The sequence below is a fragment of the Oryzias latipes genome, chromosome 24 (assembly GCF_002234675.1).
Source record: "Oryzias latipes chromosome 24, ASM223467v1".
NCBI lineage: Eukaryota > Metazoa > Chordata > Actinopteri > Beloniformes > Adrianichthyidae > Oryzias > Oryzias latipes.
This window is the reverse complement of record NC_019882.2, coordinates 15013945-15035421: the sequence shown is the minus strand read 5'-3', so window position 1 is coordinate 15035421 and position 21477 is coordinate 15013945. Positions and strand designations below refer to the sequence as shown.

Genomic DNA, 21477 nt, shown 5'->3' with positions numbered 1-21477 from the left:
TCTTGTTCATTTTACAAAACAACCACATAATCAAACTAAAACTGTACTAAAAATGCTTTCCATCACACAGAGATGAAGCTATGTACCGTCTGCTTATGTTGGTGGTGCTCACCTGACAAACATAAATCACACTGTTTTACACTTCATAGCCTCCACTGACCCAAATAAATACCTGATGCGTTAAGCCACTGTATGTTCTCTGCTTCTTTCGTTCACCAGCTTGGTTTGATCCGCCACTAAACATGTGCAGATGCTCCAGGCCCCTTCGGTCTGGGATTCTGACACACTTGCAGTCCTTTAGGATCATTTTTCACTGTGGAGAGTCAACATTGTGAAAGTTTTTGACATGAAGAAAACTCCCCTTTTAAAAAAATGATTCAAACCTAAAAAGGCCAAAAATGTCAGTTTTTAAACCACTAGTTTAGATTTCTAGGTGCTCTTCAAAGACCTCCCTATTTTTCATATTACTGTTTAACATCCTTCAGATGCACTTGAGCAGCATTGTTACATTTACAGGTTTTTGATTGTTGTCTAATTAAGTTCTGTTTCCAATGTTACCAAAACAAAAACAATCAATAAAGAATGGTCGAATATGACAAAGAAGTTGAACCCTCTACAGACAGAAAAAATACTGGATTACCGGGACATTTTGGCAAGAGGTTGTTTGGAAACATCAGATTTTAGTTTTTAGGCAAAGAAAACTTGTATTTTTTTCATACTTCAGCTTTCTTTTTAAGTCTAATGTTTAAAGTATTGGCATGTAGGTCAAACATGGTTCGTTTCACACCAAATGTGTCTCTTTAAAAAAATAACACGATTAGTAAAGACAGTTTCAAGAAAAGCATTGCTGACATTTCTACTGTATCTCCCTTTTTGTGTTTTTTTTCAAAACAGTTCAATTTTATTTCATTTATGTAGCCTAATATTACAACACAGTTGTCTCAACTGGCTTAACAAATTGTACAAAACATAAAATCAGTTATAAAGCACAGCAGCTGATTGCTTAACTAAACAGACTAAGCTAAACTGGGCATCCCTGCCCTTAGAGCTTCCTTCTCGGTAAGGAAACACAAAGAAGAAACCTCAGGTATGTCCACATGATGGAGGCATCATTTTCCAGGATGGACAGGCGATGTACAAGGACTGTTAAAGAAGATTTACCCCATCTAACTCTACAACTACATGTTTGAATGGTGTAGCAAATGGGCTTCTTCCGGATGGAACCTGGAGACAGCTGGGGCACGAGACGAGCCAGAGGTGAGGTCCACGGTCAAGTACAGGAGCACAGACGAGCCAAATGGAATCTTGACTTACTCCCGCTCCCCTGGAGGGGAGTGGAAAAGAGGGACATCACATGAATCGCACTGTACCAAGAGAGGAGAAGTAGATGAAAGAACCCCAGTGCACCATACTTTCCCCAGGTTCTAACTTATAGCAGGCTATGAACAACTAATTTTTATTGTTATTAAGTTTAATTCAAATATGTTAATAGAATGTTGTATCCATGGCACATATGGTGGAAATAATAATGACAATAATAGAAAATGATGTATCAATCTAAGCAGGGGGGATAGGCAGCCCTGCCCTGGTTATTCTAAGGCAAGCCTGAATTGATCCATCCATTCATCCATCTTCTATATCTGCTCAATCCCTTTTTGGAGTAACAGAGTTACTGGAGCCTATCCCAACCACGGTGTAGAAAAAGCGGAGCACACTCTGGACGGTGTGCCTCTCCATCACAGGGAGACCCGAATTAGTGTGTCATGGAGGGTCAACCTTTTACACTTTCTTAAGGGTATAAAAGTCCAGCAGTAATTTATGCTTTTCACTACTCCTCACATCTTGGGTTATTAGATTAATTACAGCAAAAACTTAAGAACTCTACTCATTCATAAAATTGAGTTACTAAGTTTTATTCTCTCAACAAAAACGGAATTTTGCTTTTCAAAGTGGAGTTTTCCCATCTAAAAAACAAAAGGAGAAACAAAACTGCAAAACAACCAAAATGAAGGTCTTAAAACTGACAGAAGACCCCAAAGGAGCAACAAAAATAGGTCTCTAAAACTTATCTCAATTCTGGCTTCTTTATTTCTCTTGTAAAACATCCGATTTCTGAGTACATTTCCTGTCATAACTTGAAATTTCTTGCCTAAACTTCCTGGCTTTTGGCCTATTCCCTGTCTGACAAGCGTTTTGTCCACCATGTGCATGTGAGTTATTAAATGCTCACGGTTTGCAAAACTCTAGTCTACAAAGTCTGGTGTGCACAGCCTCCTTTTTCACCACTGCACATTTCCTCACATGCATTCTTATCTCAGTGGGGTTTTTAAGCATCTGCCTTTCACTCTTAGCATGGGCACGAAATTCAGATCAAACTCCATTTTGAAATCAGACGGCACATTGTAAGGATCTGTTTCTTATCATCAAAAAGCATGCCTCTATCAAACCATGTGACATCACAATTCATTTCAAGAAAACCTCAGATGATGCACTAGAAACTGCAACGCATAATGGCACGTGTTGCATTTTAAGAGCTGATATATATATTTTTTTAAATAAAAAAAAGTTTGTTCTTTTATTGATATGAAACACACCTGGGGTGCAGCTCACTGTGACACTAGATCAGGCCAGTTTTTCTCTTTCATTGGCATACATTTTTTCTTTTTTTTATGCATAAAATTAGGATAAACTGTAGACAGGAGAAGCCCAGCAGGGGGCACTGGTGATTATTAGGTGAAGGTGTGGTTTACTGACACTCTGCTTTCTCACCTTTTCTGCACTGCTGACCTGCAAACCATTTAGCACTGAGGAAAACAACAAAAGATCAACAAGAGAACAGCAAATGCTCCATGCACTTTCTAATTTCACTCCCTTAGCCTCTTTTAGAGACAAGTCAGGGAACATGACTTGAGACCCTTACTCTGTCTCTCTATCCCAGTTGGGGGTCTTTTATGAAAACAACTTCACATTGGCTTTTTTTAATGCAGCTTTCTGAATCCAGTTTACCTCAACTGCGTTCATTCAAGAGTTTCTCCAGTCTTTTTACATAAGGCTTAATGAGGAAACATTCAGTCCAACAAAGAGACATGATCCTACAAAAGACTGGACGCTGAAAGGAGGCAAATCTGAAGTCCTTCCATATCCCATTCACTTGTATGTGTAAGGACTGGGCAGTCAAACACAAGACAAACTCTCCAGTAACATTCCAGGCCTGGCAAACACAGGACGGGGAACGGTTGGGAGGAAGAGCTCCTCTTTCCAAGTGCTGTTTTGTCATTGAGTGGAAGGACACTCGTGTTTAATTCTTTCCGCTCACATTAAATAAACACATTTAAAAGAGAATCTGTGTTTTTTTTAGCTGGTGAAATAGTCCTGGTTTTAACGTTGTCACACGTTAATATGTTTTATCATAGTCTGGCTGGATTTTGAACACATGATAGTTTCCCTAGAAAAATGATTATCTGGAGTCTGTATTTATCTGCATTCAGGTAACACTAATCTGCAGTCTGACGGATGCAAAAGGGCAACAAGTTTTGTCTGTTGCGGCGTTTGCAACTTCTTTTTTTAGTCTTGTAATATAAAAAATGATATGATTCAGTTCTGTGGTAAAACGGTGTGACAATAACACATGTGGGAAAGAGACCCTGAGTCTCAGCCATCTCACAACTTATATTTACATTATGATAAATCAACGTTGAATACAATTTTTAAAAAAATTCACTGCAATGTAGCTATTACTCTTCAAAAAGACTGACAGCAAGACAGTTGAAGAAATAATGCAAGTGATAAAAGTGTAAAAAAGTAAATGAATGGAAGTGCTCTACACGTCTAAAGGTTCACAATTGGAATTTCCTCCTCATAAAAGTAAATTTAAAAAAGAATCCCAATTTTTAAAATGGAGTTTCTTACCATTTCGGGGGCAGTCTTTTTTGCTTTGCACACATTGGGATTGGTTTTATTCTTCATTCATCTGTAAGTAAAAAAATTAAAAAACAAGTTATTTCAAAGTAAAATTTCAGAGGTATGTGTTTGGACTCTACAGAATGTCCAATCAATGTATGTGGGAAGGTTATGATTATATATTTGATCACAAGTATCCATGAGATAATTGGAGGTGGAGCTGCTTTCAGATGGTTCTGTGGAAGAGCTTTTGGAAGACAGTACAAAAAGCTAAGTGTTTCCTTCATTTTTTCAAACTTTTTATCTGATCTCTTCTCTCTCTTATCTTTTTTTTTAAAATATTTTTTGTAGCTTTTCCGTAATGTATTGAATCATTTTTGACTGAAAGCAGCATGGGTGCATAAATGTTTATGCTGCAGCTGTATGAGATCTTAGGTGGCTTCTGGACAGCAGAGATTCAACTTACATTGCTGTTTGCAAGATTTCTTCCACCCTGTAATCTTTTGGAATTTGTTGTACTTTCAATGTGAATCATAGGTGCCTATGATGTTTACATGACCAGATTGTGGGGACTAGTCAGTTCTGCCGGAGGGGGGAACACTCAGACAATTAAAAAAGTTAAGTTTATTATTATGGCATACCTCAATCTCTTAAAAAAAAAAAAAACGTTTAAATCTGGAGAACAAAAATAAAATCCAAAGTTTATGTGTGTTTTCTCCTTTTCAGACTCCCAGTTTAGCATGACAGTGCAATATGGTTTATAAAAGAGGGGGCTGGGATGTGCACTTTTCTGCCAAACCATGAACCAAATGTAACAAACTGTTTTTCCCCTAACACTGCGTGGAGTAAACTCATATTGCTCAATTTTCGCCTAAATTGGAGACAGAGCTTGTATACGTTGGATAGCCTTCAATAGATGATCATTAGGGGATTGTTTGTTGCTAACTCCAGCTTTGTATGCTCATGTTTTACTTTTGATCATAACACTTCCAAATGTTGTGGACAAGCTTGGCATCTAGACATTGAAAATTTCCAAACTGTTCACCAGATGGTTTGGATTTATTAAACGGATCAAGCTTTTATACCACATGTTTAAGGGTCGGATTGTTCACGGGGATCCACTTCTGGTTCAAAAGACAAAATTGACATGCGTGCAATTGGTTCTTTGTCACCACCCATCCATCAGATTTACTTCCAATGATCTATTTCGTATCTCCAGTCTTGTTAAGTTTTCACTTAGAGAAGAGGCTGGGAAAATGTACAGAAAGGACTCAAACCAAGACCTCCCTGCTGCAAGGCGAGTGAGCCCTCCACACCAACAAAATTAGAAGATAGTCTGTGTGAAAAATTGGAAAGGTACAACAAAGGGTTCTGGTTCTTACACGAGTTTTACAATAATTGCTTTTAAAGAAAATATTACGTAATATGATTGATGATCCCTAGTGTTTGGATCTCATTGGAGAGAAAGCAATCAAAACCACAACTAACCAGCTTATGATGTATTTGCAAACATCTTTGCTCTACACCAGAGTTTATTTTCTAAGATTGTCTGCTTTCTTTGTCATGTTAGATAACTCACTTGAACTATGTGTGACATAAAAGGGGTCTTGGTACAGTTCAATATTAACTCTGCTGTTGTTCAGCTCCAGTGTAGATGCAAATAGACCATGTAAGCAGATCAAAGAGGGGAAGTGAAGATAATCGGGGGTAAGTGACACAAAACAAGGCTCTGGAAAATGGGAATAATAAAAAGGTTGTCGGTACATTTCATGGAATGACGGCACTTACCTGCATATGATAGTTAGGGGACCAGCAGCAGGACTGTAGCTGTTTTTTCTTCTTGGTCTTGATACAGTGTCTTGTTTGAGGAAAAATCGCTTAAAAAAGAAGCTGTTGTAGCTGTGTGATGTTTTCACACGGTTTGATCTGTTTAAGGGTGAGCCGAACAGAAAAAAAATGTGTGAAGCATTTTCAGTCATGTGCAGGGCAGTCCAACTGCAAAATTAGACAGAAAACATTTTTTGTTCAAACCTTGTAAGAGTAGTTTAAAATATTTAGGAAGCTTTCACAATAGAGTTGAAGATTTGGTTAGATTACAGTCGTATCGGTCTTGTGCGGCGTTCACACTAAACACGATTCACATGTACAATTCATGTCTGTCGCCTCTCTTTAGACAAATTTGCTGCTTGACACTTATCCAAAGATGTATTAAAAACTTGATGTTCTTGATGGATGTGCGAGGAGCAACTGTCTAAACTAAGTGTGTGGCCTCATCACTCATGGAAGCACTGAATGTCTGTGTATCTCAGTCAAAGTATGGCAGACACGGATGATGTTGAGAGATCAGATTTATTTATTTTGAAGTTCCACAAAATCTGAATAAAAGAAGAGGATCATTTTTATTATTGTCTCCATGCAAATAAGAAAAATATCATTACGTTCAAGAGGTGAACAAACAGCAATAACCAGATTCTCCTCCATGTTGGTTTTGGACTCCACTAGCTGATGACATCACCAACACGACACATGCCGCAAAAGCCGTTTGGTTGACATGACACAAACTCTTTGACAGAGTTCAGATATTTGAACTCTGGAAACATTACGTCGCAATGCTTGAAATGCACTGCTGCCAAACCACCAAAACACACCACATGACCACTGATTGTGTTTTATCGTTAAAACTGGTGTTTGGTGTGAACCTTGCTTTAGGGTGGTATTGCTTTAGCCAAAAACAACCAGGAAGAAGGAAAACACGAAGAGATAAATGGCGTTCTGTTGTGTACTAAAAATGCACATTCTTCTTGTCTTAAGTCTGTTAAAGAACAAATCAACATTTACATTTTTGCTGAACTGTACCAGAGTATACTCTTGTCTCCAGAGGGACCATCCTTTGGTCCACAGTTCAGTGGACTTTTATTTTCTGCCCAAAATACAACAGATTATCTGTGAAAACAAACTCTCAATAAACAGGTGTGAAAGCATCTGTAGCCTTGTAAATCCTAATCTCAAACAGGTTTGGTTAAAAAAACAAAAAGGAGTTGGCTACCATAACAAAAAATCTGACCACAGAGTACTATCCAAGAAAGATACCTGGAAAACATTAGTGTTTTGATTTAGAAAAATCCCTTACGGTTTACGGGAGCCATGTTGATGATAACAGAGGTCCTTAGGGTGTCGGGATGTTTTCATATCTTATATTTGCGCAATTTACAAATCAAATTACGATGTAGCAAGCAGATTGCACATGTTCCTTTTAGTTTGTCCCTGCATGATCCTGTGGTGAACTGTAAACTCTTTCATAATTTGCGTTTAGGGACTACATCAGTTAGAAAGAAGCATACAAATAAACACAGTCATTTTTGTCTTCATCCCCTATGTGCTGTCATTTTGAACTCAAAAAGGAAGACTTTCTCCCCCTTCCCTGCTGAACTCCCAGTTTAAGAAAAACCTGTCCAACTGGCAGCAGCCCATTTACAAATGTGGGATGTTTTCTCTGTTGTGGTGAGCACAATGATGTCTTCACGGGGGACCTTTATGGGTGTGATGATGGAGAGAAAGAACCAGATGAAAGACGAGAGCGAACAGCAACAAAAACCTGAGACAGGCCATGAGAACAAACACAAGCACTCAGCTAATCGGAGCCTTTTTATGTTCGATAAACACCCGCTTGTAAGAGCGTCCCTACATGGTCGCACGAAAGAAAAAAACAAAACATAAAAGAGCTCAGTCCCTCATGCTTCCTACCCATGTGCAATTTCATGGTTTCGACTCCACAGCTGCTGAGTGATGGGATTCAGTCTTGACGGTTTTTCACAAGAATTCTCTGTACGTTTTACCGATAGCATATGTCAAATACATATAAACAAAAATCCTGTGTAAGGCTTTTCAGACTTTTCAGCAAAACTACACCAAACAGCATTCTAGTGAACGTAAGACCCCAAGCAAAAAAATGGGAGAAACTGTGATTTATGTAATGTAACCTGTTCATATTTTTGCATGCATTCTCTTTTATCTCGGTGACGGTTCTCATTCATCCAGTTGTCTTGAAGTTGAGTCTAAAAATCTACCTTCCTAAAACCGTTTGCTACTCATCCAAGGGGCTTTATCAGTATAAAGAACTATCTTAGGCCAATTTTTGTGTAACTTGAAACTGTAGTTTTAAATGCTGTTTCAAGTTTGCTTAAAAAAGTGCGAAAAACAATTCACAGCGGAAATCATTATGGTCTGGATTAAATGCTATGTGTATCGTGAGTTTTCCATGATGAGTGAGGAATTCGATTTGCAGCGATTGCTCCATCTGCTATACGTTAAGGAGAGCTGTCTTGCCTTTTTTATGGGCTTTTAGTGTCTTGGTCACCAACAGAGCTCCTTTACCACTCATCCCCAAAATTGGGACAATTTTCAATCAATCACAAATTTATAGCAACTTTGAAAAGAGTTAGCACATCTGTGTCACGCAAAGGTATTCACAAAAAGCGAATGAATGTCTAAGGAGACACACAGTCACCCATGTTGTGTCATCTCTGGATTCTGTCCTTCAGGTCAACTGGACTTTAAAGTTTGATCAAGAACAGGTGCCCTGATATAGCTCATCGTCAGGTTCTACAGTATCCTGACAATGATAGTTATGAAAGGCAGGTGTGTTTGAGGGAGGCTGCATTGAAAAATTGCAGGAGTTTGTGCCTCGAGGACCCCGTTTGGGAAACACTGATGTGGAAGACATCTCGCTGCTCATCCGAGTAACCTCTCCTTCAGATTATTATTGTGCAGACGGCCTCAGAGGGGTGGCAAAAAAAAGTTACATTTCTGTGTCCCGGGTGTTGTGGATGTGGTTTATTGTGTTTCTTACCAACAAAGATAAAAAGATCATGTGGTGTTTGGCCTCATTGTAGAGGACCAAGTTTAGGCTGCTCACAATTGGTCCTAGGAGTGCTCCTCCCTTGTGGATTTTTGAGAATTTATCCAAACATGGGATGTTTTCTCCTGGGGTACCCGGGCTCCCTTTTTTAAGTGTTTTGGTTATGTTGCGCAAAATTATGGAAATCTTTGTGCAGCAAAGAAATGTTCAAGACAACTGTACATCTTTCTATATCTGCAGGTAGGATGGAGATAAAATGGTCTGTTTTTTACAGATGTTTCTGCTCTGAGGTGAGGTTGGCAGAGGGTGGTTTGGTGCTGGAAATACATGTTGACACCTTCATCTTCTGTTTTTCCATCTGTGTTGGTCAGATTCTTTTTTTATGGCAGATTCTCTCGCAGTAATCAATTGCAGTGCTTTGCACAGACGTTTCTTGTCTGTTTTAGTTAGTTAACCCTTAAAAATCTGAGATGTCGCTGGCTACACCTAAATACCACAGGCCTTTGACATACTGTAGCTCTTCGACTGTTTACGCGATCAACTGTAAATTAGCCATTTCTAAAAAAGCGGCTTTGCATATTGGCTTTGTACTGAAGCACAGTCGCTTTTCTTCATGACAGAATCAACTGATATACACTGATATATAAATACACTACTTTGAATCACTACTACAAATTGTTAAATCGAAATGCAAGGTTACTTTTCTCCATTTTAGAATCCTCTGGAATTATGTTAATTGTGTAAAAGCTTAAAGAGTTACTCAAGAGTGTAAAGAAAGAGTGTTAAGGGTGTAAAGGGTTACCTGTCAGAGAGATTTTTCACTCACTCAGCCTTGGTGCCTTGACATAGAATTCTATTGCTCCTGCTAAAAGGGTCATCTTGAAGTTTAGGAAGATAAACTTTCGTTTTCAAATTCACAACTGATTATAAAGTAAAGGTTAGTTCTGTTGTTTCTTTTGCAGACGATATCCTGCTTGTTACAGCCAAACCAAAACTCAGATTACTTCCTGGTTCTTGTTTTTTCAAGTTGGTTGATCAATTTACTTTGGGTATTACAGGACAGGTCAGAAGTAACTCACCTTCCTGGGTGGAGGAGCTTAAAAATCTGTTGCATGAGAATGGCCAATAGATCAGTGCAGTGTCTTCAGAAGTGCTGAATTTGAAAGAAAGAAAAATCCTCAATTTGTCTTTCAGTCTATATTCCTACTTTTATATTAACAAGGAACAAATAATAATTGCACAAAAGGACTCTAACGTCGCCCACAGGATTGTAAATGGATTAAAAAGTGAAGTGCCAACTGGTGTGACCAGATGGACTGGAGGTTACTCCACCCATCTCCCCACAGATTGGAAAATGAGTGACTAAATAGGAAAGAATAAAAAAAAAAATTTTAAGTTTACCCACTGGTCCACCCACCTGCCAATCAAAACAGCAAACACCCCACTATCAAGCAGAAGTTACGGCTCTAATAAAATCTGAACAGCTTTTTAAACAAAAAAAATCTTCTTTTTCAGTTGTCATGAATGGGAACTCACGACATAAAGATTAAATTTGTCTTTGACATGAGTTCATTTTTGAGGAAAGTTGGAAAAAAAGTGAATGGGACTTGCTTCTCTTTCAAAACCATCCTTGGGGGGTATTGGCTGTGAAAGAACGGTTCAGGTCAGGGATACAGGCAGAGAAAATGTACATTTTTCCCAGAACAGCTGGGGGTCCCTTTAGAAACACAGTGCAAGGTTTAGTCATCAGGGAGGAACTCAGATGAAAGCCTGCATGGTCTTTGGGGAATCAGAGGTAGCAGAGATAACTTTTGGGAAGACTACATCTACCTGGTGGAGTATTACAGGGATGTTCCACCAAAGGGAGGCCTCGTGGTAGATCTTCTAAAGCTGAAAGTGAAGAATTCCTGCATCAAACCCAAATAATAAAAAAATTATGGATCAAACACATTAAAACAAATCATTTGGACTCTTAGGTAATTTCAGAGTACACAGCTTGGTTCATTGTTGCATGTCAATAATCGGCAATATTGTTTTTTTTTATCACTAACTTGATCTTTCAATCCTACCTCTCAAGAAGCTTCCTCAGCAAAGATCTGGCTCGGATTATTGGATCTGTAACCTCAACAAGTTGCGAGGGTAAACCTTGGGAGGTGCAGTGTAATGTGAAACAGATATACGGTATTTCAAACACAATGGGCCACATTTTTAAGAGTCCATTCTGCTATCATCCAGAAGAAGAGTTAGTTCACATGCTGCAGGAAGTTAGAAAAGGCTGCAGTTCTGAAGACGTTTGCACTTGTCTTCCCTTTACAGTGATGTCTACTTACAGAAAAGCATGGAAAGGCTTTCTGACAGCTTGCATGCCAAGAAATGGGAAAGTCCAGAGATGATACACTAAAAAGGAAAGAAGAAAATGGGAGGTTCATGTGAGGATCTGAACAATTTGAAGGTTTTTCACAGGTAATTGAGATTTTTTATTCCATATGAAACTGTTTCACTTTTTTTAAAATACAAAAAGAGTTTCAGTTTTAAGCTTATTACTACATAATCCTGTCAAATGAACCTATTCAGAGAATGCAGGGGCTTTAGCTCTTAGTCTCACCATATGCAACTGGATCTAACTTCCTGAACAACTGCACAGTTTGTCAGACTCTGCAAATGCATCTCACCTATTTTAATTCTTTGCATCAGTGCTCCTCAAGGATGTGCACTCCGTCTACTTCTGTACAACCTTTACACACATGACTGCATCCCGTCTTACTCCGGTAATCACATCATTAAATTTGCAGGCGACGCCAAAGTGCTTGGCTTAATCTCTTACAGCGATGACTCGGCACGTAGGAAGGAAGCAAAAGGGCTGGCGGTCTGATGGAGAAGCCACAACCTGATGCCAAACATCAAAAAGACCAAAGAGGTGGTTGTAGACTTCTGTGTGGCGGCTTTTATGAGCAATACTAAGGCTACAATCTCAGTGGAAAAAACTGAATTCGGTGGGAACTAAACAAACAAAAAAACCTTAAATCATTTTAGCTTTGTGTTTTTTTGAAAACAGATAAGAGAAAACATCAAATGTTAAAACAGAGACTTTTTTTTATTGATTTGTGTAGTCTAAATTTGACAGTGAAACAAAAAGACATCCAAATCCCAGAGCTGCTTCTTTGAGAAGTTAGAATTAGAAACATGCACAGCCTGAATCACATCTGACTTCACTGACAAAATGATTGTCAATGTTCGCTGAAGAGCCATGCTTTGCCGAAGAAAAAGAGAGGGTTCCGGATTAGCCACAAACCAGCTTTGCATCCAAAACAATAGCTTTTTTTTTGTTTTTTACTGTTTTAATGGCCAGCAGCATGAAAAAACAAAAATGTAAAGTCTTGATGTTTCACAACATTTTACAGTAACTTAAAATTAAAACAAGACTCTTTTGTACTTCAAAAGAAAAACACAAATTATTAAGGAAGAAAAAGCCAAGTTTAAGTTTGAGTTTTTTTTTGTTTTTTTTTTTACAAGTTTTTCTGTGTGAGGTTTAAAGGTGAGGGAGTCATCAATCCAGACACCAAGGTACTTGTACTCATGAACCAACTCTATGACATTTCCATCCAAGTTGGACACCATTGGAATGGTTTTAGGGACCTTCTTTGAGTTTGAAAACAACATTAGTTTTGTCTTGTCAGCATTGAGAACCAATTTTAGCTGAATAAGTGAATGCTGTACAGCAGCAAAAACTTTCTGGAAGGTTTCAATGGCCATAATTAAAGACCATCAGGAATGCTTTTACGATAAAGTAAAGAGTAAAGTAAATCAGCAACTTTGCTATATGAAATAAATAAAATTAAATGAAGTCTTGAAAAATCTGACTGTACTAGAGCGTGCTAAAGCCGTCCTGCTAAAATCAACATTGTTTTTGAAAAAGAGCTGTAAAAGAAAACAACTGCATTTAGTTTCTATGGATCTGATGAGACAACAACTAACTAACTGCAGTTTGTTCAATTCTCCAGAGAAAGGTGTCAGCCCAGGTGTTAATTCCACTAAAACCACAGAACCTGAGCATGTACCAAACGTGAAGTTGGTCCTGAAAACATTTTCGTGGGACCTCTGCCAGACTGCAATCACCATGAGTGCTGATCAAATCAAAGACCCCAGGAGCTGTCCTCTGGGAGGTGTCCAATTGACCAATAATCATGAAGTAAAATAGATTTTCTCCAGAAATATGACATTTTAACCTCTTTCTTTATCAGTTTAAGTTTTACATAATCTAAAACCCCTGTTTTGTGTTGATCCAGCTCATGTAATGTGAAATTAAAAGCACAGTTATCTTTTGTCCCATGCAGGGGTTTAAAGTTCTTACTTCATTTTCATGATATGGTTGAATCCCAACAGTAACCTGAAGGTTAATGAAAATCATGACAGCTTTCAGCCAAATCCCAACTGACTGCTTAAAAAATGCACTCAAGAATATTTATGTTGTATATAGTCTGCATTAATCGGAGGGTTTGGGACATAGTAAAAGTTTCATGTCTGGGGGCCCTGGGCTTCCCATGTAGCATTTAGGGTTGGGAAAATGGTCTATCTCTTCGTGCAGAGGTGGGATTGTGGTGAATCCGCTCCGAACAGAGTGTTCCTCAGAGGAATGGGGCCCTGCTGGAAATTAAATTACATCCTTTTAAAGAGGTATGGTAGTTACTTAAAAACTAAGAATAATATTACTTGTTTGACAGTTGGAGATAATCTTGATAATTAGATACATGTTCCCTATAGACATTGAAACTGGTTTCCATTATAGGGTATAGTTGAAACACAACAAACACATACCTTAGCAGAAGGGAAATGTGCATTTAACCAGTGCTGCTCAAATTTCACAGCACACCATTGACTATTTGGCTCTCTTAAATGACAGAAGTCTGTTTGTTTCCCACAAAACATGCAATGGATAATAAATGTGTAATCATGCGCCAAATTTGTGTTCTCTACAACAATTTGCTTTGTCAAAACTAATTTGGAGGCTTTTGTGTGTAGCTGATGGCTGAGGGGAAGCCAAAAACTACTATGCTGCTCTGGAATGTTCTAAATGTATGGACGGGTTTGTGGTTTCACTGTTGTTGGAGGCAGAGAAAACGTTAAAGATTACCGTTAGTTAATGATTTTGTTGCCATTTGAGGGGTTTTACCGGGGATTTAATACATAATCAATACGCAAAGGCTTTTACTTTTGCTCAATAATATTTCCTTGGACTGGCTTTAATTTTCTTTCTGGGATGATAGAGTGACCCTGACTGCTCCTAGGAAACAACTAATAATAAAGCCATATCATGCTGTTAAAGCAATCTGGTGTTAATACAATATAACTTCTATCAGCATTAATACTGTGTTACTTTAAAAAAAGTCATCTTAACCATGAGCCAATCTTTTTTTTATCTTTTCACTTTCCCCCCCAGTGTGTTTTAATTTCTTTCGACTTATCAATGTGTGACTGTCTTTCAATTGGCTTACCTTCATATGGCATCATCTACAGTATGTGCACATAAACACAAACTATAGGGGGAATTTATTTTGTAGGACATTTGTGTTATAAAAGAAAATATGTAGCCACTGGCTGTGGAGGAGCAGTTTTTCAGTTCAAAGAAGTGAAGTAAGTAAAAAATGGTAAATATTTTTACTTAATTTATGAGCCTTTTTTTGACCACAGCATTTAGCTTTGTCAAAAAACACAAATGTCCCTTAAAAATATTCTTGTTTTTTGGTCAAATGTATATAAACAAGAATACCTTTAAGGTATTCTTCGTAAAGACAAGGTATTCTTGTCTTTACAAATATCTTGAAAATCCAAAAAGGCCTGATTTTATTCTGCTTTATTCCTTTAAACCATGTTCATAATAAATACATTACACAAAATATTTGACTGAAAAACACAAAATGCTTAATAGGTCTCCTCTAAGTCAATATTTTATGAACTTGCATAAAATGTATAAATATTTTATTAAAAATGTGTTTACACTTGGTGGAGCACTGACTTTTCAGAATGGCCTCGCTGTGCTTTGTGAAGTCATCCCAAGCACTGTGGAATTTTTTTCTCACCCGTCAAATATTTCCTTTGTACATATCTTTCATGTTTGTTAGGCATTGTTTCGTTTTCGTCATCCTGGTGTGAAGAAATGGTCCGTGTTAGCTCCCTCTAGGCAGAAACTAAATAAATAATAAGTGGTGGATCATTTCTGTCCAGCCTTCTTCAAGGAGGTTATGAAAACCAGCCATTACTGATGTGTTGTTGCAGCTTTCTTCTTGGATGAGGCTATCTAGAAAGTATAAAAGTGCTTTTTAACCATGCAAAAAGGGAGAATAAACTTCATTCTTGTTGACCACACAAAGTGCCTTTCAAAACTACAATGCTCTAAACCTGGTTTTTATGCAGAGGAAAGGTCCATGTAAAAATACATTTTTCTGTTTTGTGGTATAGCAAGAACAATTCCAGTCTTCATTTTGTTGGCTTGTTCAACAAAAACATTTATAATGTTCTTTATAAACTTGCTTCAAAGCCCAGTGAGTGAAGAAAAAAATGGGTTAAAATCAAGGAGAAAAAAGACATATTGTGGATAAATGTGAGTGTCTGCTTCCTTTTGAATAAACATCTAAATCCCTTCAATCATATCTACAAACAGGGTGTCATGGCTACAGAACACTTTTCGACCCAAACGCTGAAACCCGGAAGAAACAGAGGAGGACGAGAGTGGCAGGTAAGAGGATTTGATAAGGAGGTCTGCAATGGAGGGAGAGCAGGATACGTGGCTTCCAGAATACGGAAGGTAGTCTTCGGTGGCATCACTGGTGGATCCCTTCGCAGGCTTACAGAGTGAGTTGTCGTCGGCGGAGGTTCCGGGGGGAGAGAGGAAACGGCAGAGGCTCGAGGTGTAACCAAGGAGTGAAGTCAGGAGGAAGGTTCTTCAGCTGAGACAGCTTCAGGCGACCACTTGCGGCAATGGATTCCATCAGGGGCAACGGACTGGCGAGGAGTGATGATCCTGGAGTTCCTTATGAAGGCAGAAGAGACGATGAGGTAAGTGGTCGCAGCTGGGCTGAATCAGGAACCAAGCGGAGAGGAAGGGGGGAGGAGTCTGACAGAGGCACCATATCACAGGGATTTATATTCAGGTTTCTTCAGGCATTTAAACCAGATGCAGATATAGCTTTTTGTGTAAAAAATATGTTGTAAGACAAACCAAAAAATAGAGTAAAATTAATATATTTAATAAATGCAATTAATGATATTGGCTGGGATTTAATTGTGCCTTGAGTGTAAAATAATTATTCTTTAGATCAGTTTATGTAATTGACTTAATTTACGGAACTCTGCTGTTTGTGTTCAGCAGTTAAGAGGCATTACACATTTCCTGAGTGATACAATGATCCAGAGCCAAGCCCAGAGTCATTTGCCCATTCATTTACTCTCATCATGAAAGAGACATGGAGGAATGGTCTAACCACATCAAAACGGTGAATCTGCAAATATTTCTTGCTATTGTTCCTGTGCATGTTGGCAATAATTCTCCTCTTTCTTCTTTGTTTTTTGTGGGCAATGGTTACATTGAGAGCTGATTGAAAAGACGCAAGTAATGTCTGCAGGAATCAGCTACAAGAGTCTGATAAATCAGAAAACTGTTAAGTCATGTTTGTGTTTTCCACAGGAGTCATGCTGTAGCACGTTCTGTCCAAGTTGTCCAAGGATTTTAGACACTTTATAAAGAGTTATTGATAAATGAAATAGTATATATATATATATACCCGGTATATAAAAAAAGCCCCTCTCGCCAAGAGTGCTTCAATTACCACAGGCACCACTGTCACCTTTACATTCCATGCTTTCTCCAGTTCTTCATACCTGAGATTCTTTCTTGGATGTCTGCCACTGTGATGGCTACTGGATTCTATTCAGGGAGGTTGCTATGTTCTTTTCTCTGATAGACCAGCTGTTGGGCATTGCTGTTACATGCTGTCTCTTTGTCCCTTATAATTTTCCAGTACTATTCAGTTTCCAGCCTTGGTGAGTCTGCTCTGCTGTTTTGACCCTGCCACTGAGCGTACACTTTCACATGTTTAGTTGCAAACAGCCTTTTTATCTGCCTTGCTTCAATGTCTCTTGTGTACCTCTTTAGGTAGCTGCTCACGGCCAGGAGCCTTGCTTCAGTAATGGGGATTTGTCTGTATCTCTTAGGTACTTGTTTTTTCAGTGCTCCTCTTTGAGCCTGTCAGCTGACTCACATCCCAGCGAGCTGCCTTGATTTTAGCCTCCAACCTTTGCTTCCATGGTGGGTTTTGTTTTCTCCCGTGGTTGCTCTTATATCCAAGCATCTTGAGGATCACTGCTGCTGAAGTGTAAACCAGTTCATTGGTTTCTGTGATTGTTGTGGTAGGAATTGCCCTCAATGCTTCGTTCACAGTTTCAAAGAGACTTTCAGGTGGTTCATCACGTTGTAGCTACACATATATATGAAATCGAAAGAGCTCAAATGAAAAATGAAAATGCACTGCAGAAGCTTTGCGTGACTATCCAAGTTTACTCTAAAAAAAAGAAGGATTGGCAGTTTGTTGATGTGGAACATTCAGCCTTGTGTTAGCAAACTGCTAAAAGGGAAAACATTAACAATGGCCAAAGAGAAACAGTCGTTAAACCCTATAAAAATGAGAATGATTGTAAGGCTATTTCTAAACTATTTAAAATCAATCCTTCTGGAATTACAAAGATCATTCACACATGCAAAACTTTTTGACGCTTGACAATCTTTTAAGCAGTAGTTCTGCAGCCAAGTTTACTCCAGCTTCACTTTGTGAAATGTCTGGGACTCATCAAGTCTTGGGTTTAAAGAGTTAGATTTGATAAAAGATCATTAAGAAAAGAAAAAAGTTGTATTTCACTTGTTTTCAGGAAAAAAAAGTTCCTCAATAAAACTATATTAAGCAGAATACTAGTTTACAATAAGATGCCCGTAATAAACTATTCTATTTTGGACAAAGACGTTTTTTAAGCCCAAAGTAGTAACTGACATAAATCAAATTCAAAATAACTATATGAATGTCTCCTGCCAAATTTTTAGATTGATGGGAGAGAAATTGTCTGCTGGCTCCCTGGGCAGCGCTCGAGAAGTGCTTGCTACAGGAGCTGCTAGCCGGCAGCAGGATAGCTGGGTCAGAAGCGGCGACTCCAGATTGAGGAGGCACAAGGGGCGATCAATAAACAATAAACACTCCAGTGGGCCGAAGTGGTCTTCTGCCGGGGACTTGACGTGCCGTGGGGCAAGTAGCGACTTTGTGATGACAGACAGAATTTGCAATCAGTGTATCTAAACACGCAAACACAAATGTATTAGGGGGATGTTCGATTGGCCGTTCTGCATGTCAATCAAGTCATGTTCTTCTTGGTGAGGATTTTAATTTGTTGATAGAAAGATCGACTGGTCGATCGCGATTTGACGTAATGAGCACCCCTGCTCTATGCCCAACAAACGCACCTACACAAATGGTTAATAAATGTTATTCCCACTTGTAACCACTAGATATCACAGCCGAGTCGGGTAGCGACATTCCTTCTCCAAACCTCGGCACTATTGATATTTTGCACTTTCATCCATCTTTATATCTAATAACACAAAACAACAACAACAAAACAGCGGCTGGTACTTGAAGCACACATTTCATTGAATATATTCCCAACTATTAAGTTTCAAGTCACCCAAAAACTTGGTGACATTCTCTGTTTTTCCTGTGGTATTGAGAATGGCTAAACTGCTTCATAAATCTTCCAAAAGGACTAATTCTGGCAGTGCATCAATCACAATAGTGCGCCCTGGTGGTCTGGATGTCTCTATATGACATCTTAGCTTGACTTCCAACTCTGTTATTGTTTGTGTTCCAGATGACTTCCTTTTAGTTTCAAATGCCTTCCACAACCAATATACCAAATTTACAAGAGTTTTGTTTTCTATATCTCACAACAAAAAAGGGGTATTTTCCCATTTTGGGGGGTTGGAGGTCTCTGTGTTTTTCCTTCTTGTCCTTTCAAATTTCCTGAAAAGTAACAGAAAGGATGGATAACAGGTGACCAGCACAGACTGAAGTATCCAGTGAGCTCTGTGGTCCAAACGCAACAAGATGGAATCTAAAGTCTTTGCAATATTCTGGATTTCAAGCATTCCAAATCAAACAGAGAAGATATCCAATCAGTGTTATTAACTATGTGTTTAGTTATTTAGACTGTTTTGAATAGGCTAAGAATTTCTTTTCCTCAGATCTTTATAATTCTGAAAATACATGCGAGTAAAATATATAATGAATTTTTGTCTGGAAAAGACAGCTTAACTCTTAGTAGAAGCAGTAAAGGCTGTACATTTTCTGGAGAAGTACACAGAGTTTTTTTTAACCCACATACAACACAGTTCATTGTAGTTTTTAACAATGTCTGGCCAGCTGCCTCGTGGCTATCCTGCCCACGCTGCATCTATTTCCTGTCATATGCTGGCTCTAATAATTTTGACATTCCCTGGGGTCCTGCACCACCCACTATAGACACCCCCCGTTTTTTTAACCTCTGGATCTCCCTTAAGACAGTCACAACCCCTCTCACATCCTTTCTCACCCAGCCATTTTCTACATCTCCCATTGGTCTGCCCTCCTCCGTCAGAGCTCTCTCAGATCATTGCTGCACCTACTTGATTCACACCCAGCGTTTGCTGACTTACACATCTGGGAGAAGTTAGTTGTAGAAGTTGTGTGTTGCAGTAAATGAAGTCGAGATGCTTTGTGAAACCAATGAATGAACTCTGTGGCCCAGACAACAGAAACGTTACTTCATCTTGCAACAAAGCTATTGAGGATCATATGTGAAACTTGCAACTGAGTCAGATCTTTTTTTTCCACTGATTCCAGCCATAACCTTAGTTTATAAATCCTTTTTACAGTCTTGTGACAGTTTTTGACATGTCTAATACACTATAGAAGTGGTATCAACCCCTACAGGCTGCGGACTAGTGTCGGTCCATGGGACAGTTGATACCGGGCCACAGAGAAAAAAAAACACAACAAATTTTTTTTTCCATTTCATTAATAATCTGACCTCAAAGGAAGTTTTATTTTGGAAAACTACTGGATTCTCCACCACATTCGATACATTCTTGATGCATGTCTAGTCGCTCAGTCCCGTATCTAAAATACATTTGCTACTTTCTAAAAAAGCTAAATTGAAACGTTTGAGGTAAAATTAACAAATAACAAATGTATTTGTATTTGTTTTTGTAGAAAAGAGCCAACGAGGAAGCAGAAGAAGAGCCTTCAACTTAAGGAAAACTGGAAGCAAAAAAAAAAAATTGGACGTCAACTTCTGGGTCATAAAGTCTGATGCATGAAAATATGAACATTACCATTAACCGATCCATGGCCTGGAAAAAGGTTGGGGACCACTGTAATATATGACTTTAAACAAACTTGCAGTTGAGAACATACAAGTACCTGGAGGACACCAGAACATGAAAAATTCATTTGAAAATGGGTTCACATGTCACCTGGGTTCAGAGTTAAAGATTTGGATTTACGGTAGGAACAGACAATGAAAGAGGCCATACAGAGAGAGCTTAAGATCTGTGAAGTCAGGTATGTGAAAAGAAAGGTGAGGATAATTAGGAGGCGGGGTAAGGACCTCCAGATGAGTCCTACCTGGTTAAAAATGGAGGACCACCTCAGAAGAAATGAGCACATCCATCCTGAGGCTACAGAGCACATCTGGTTAGAGTGCTGTTGAAAAAGAACCTGTTAAATCCATTACCATCACAGGCTAGCTTAAATTACAGCCAGAGGGATGAGAAGAAAAAAAAAGAAAACAGCTGTGAGAGTGATAACCTGTGAGAAAACTACCACTAACCCAAAGTGACGCAGGCCAGCAGCTTTACAGGCGGAGATTGACTACCAGTGGTAAATTGTATCAGCAAGAGTACAGTGCGGTGTTAGTCAGAGTGTAATCCAATCCAAATGTTACAAGGCAATAGGGGTGGGTAGCAGCGACCTTCTGATGGCAAGAATCAAAACAAAAAATGACCCTGGCTGCAGAAACCCGCCTCACGTCTGAAAACCTTTTTTAGCCCCAGTTAACACTGAATGAGGAACAAATTTGAGCTTTCATTCAGTTGGAGTTCTCTCTTGGGGGGGGGGTGCTTTCCACAGGAAAAATCATGGGGCCAAACAGAGGGGCCAACACTGGGGCCATGCTTTGGTATTTGAGGGATGGAGTGATGACAGTGGGACGTTGTTTGTGTATAAAAAGGAAACAAAGTCAAACAGCTCCGAACATGTCAGCCCCTCTTGTTCGTCACCTCTAAAAGCAATGGGTACTGACCCAAAGCAGGCAACTACAAGTCTGGCAAGCTCCAAATGACTGATGCACCGACGTGTGTAAAAAGTAGTTTCCTTTATGCAAGCAAACATTGTTTTAGCCTCAAAGTATTTATTTTTGTTTTGGAATTTGTTTTGTGAGGGAATTAGAATAAAGCTAAGAAGTTGGAATAATGAGTTGAGGGGATCTCCTTTTAAAAAAATAAGAAAAGATTTTTTTTAACTCATTCTGTCGAGAATCCACACATAAAACAGCACTTTCTCCTCAACCAGATAATAAGATTATTTCTTTTTTAATCGGACATTTTTTGTGTAACGTTACATAAGTTTCACGTCAGAACTGTTGTA

At 38.7% G+C, this 21477-nt stretch overlaps 2 long non-coding RNA genes across 3 annotated transcripts in view; both read right to left on the bottom strand.

Annotated features, from left to right (window-relative positions):
• Positions 1 to 998: 998 nt before the first annotated feature.
• Positions 999 to 11789, bottom strand: LOC110017738. Its single transcript, XR_002293235.2, has 3 exons — positions 5689 to 11789; positions 3910 to 3970; positions 999 to 1324 (listed from the first exon to the last, which is right to left on the bottom strand). It is a non-coding gene; the product is annotated as an uncharacterized LOC110017738 (long non-coding RNA).
• A 295-nt stretch (positions 11790 to 12084) lies between these two features.
• The window catches only part of LOC110017700, a 48503-nt gene continuing 39110 nt past the window's right edge, over positions 12085 to 21477 (bottom strand). For both annotated transcript variants that reach the window (XR_002293187.1, XR_002293189.1), the window contains one exon: positions 12085 to 15785. This is a non-coding gene — a long non-coding RNA (uncharacterized LOC110017700). The remainder of the gene's footprint in view (positions 15786 to 21477) is intronic.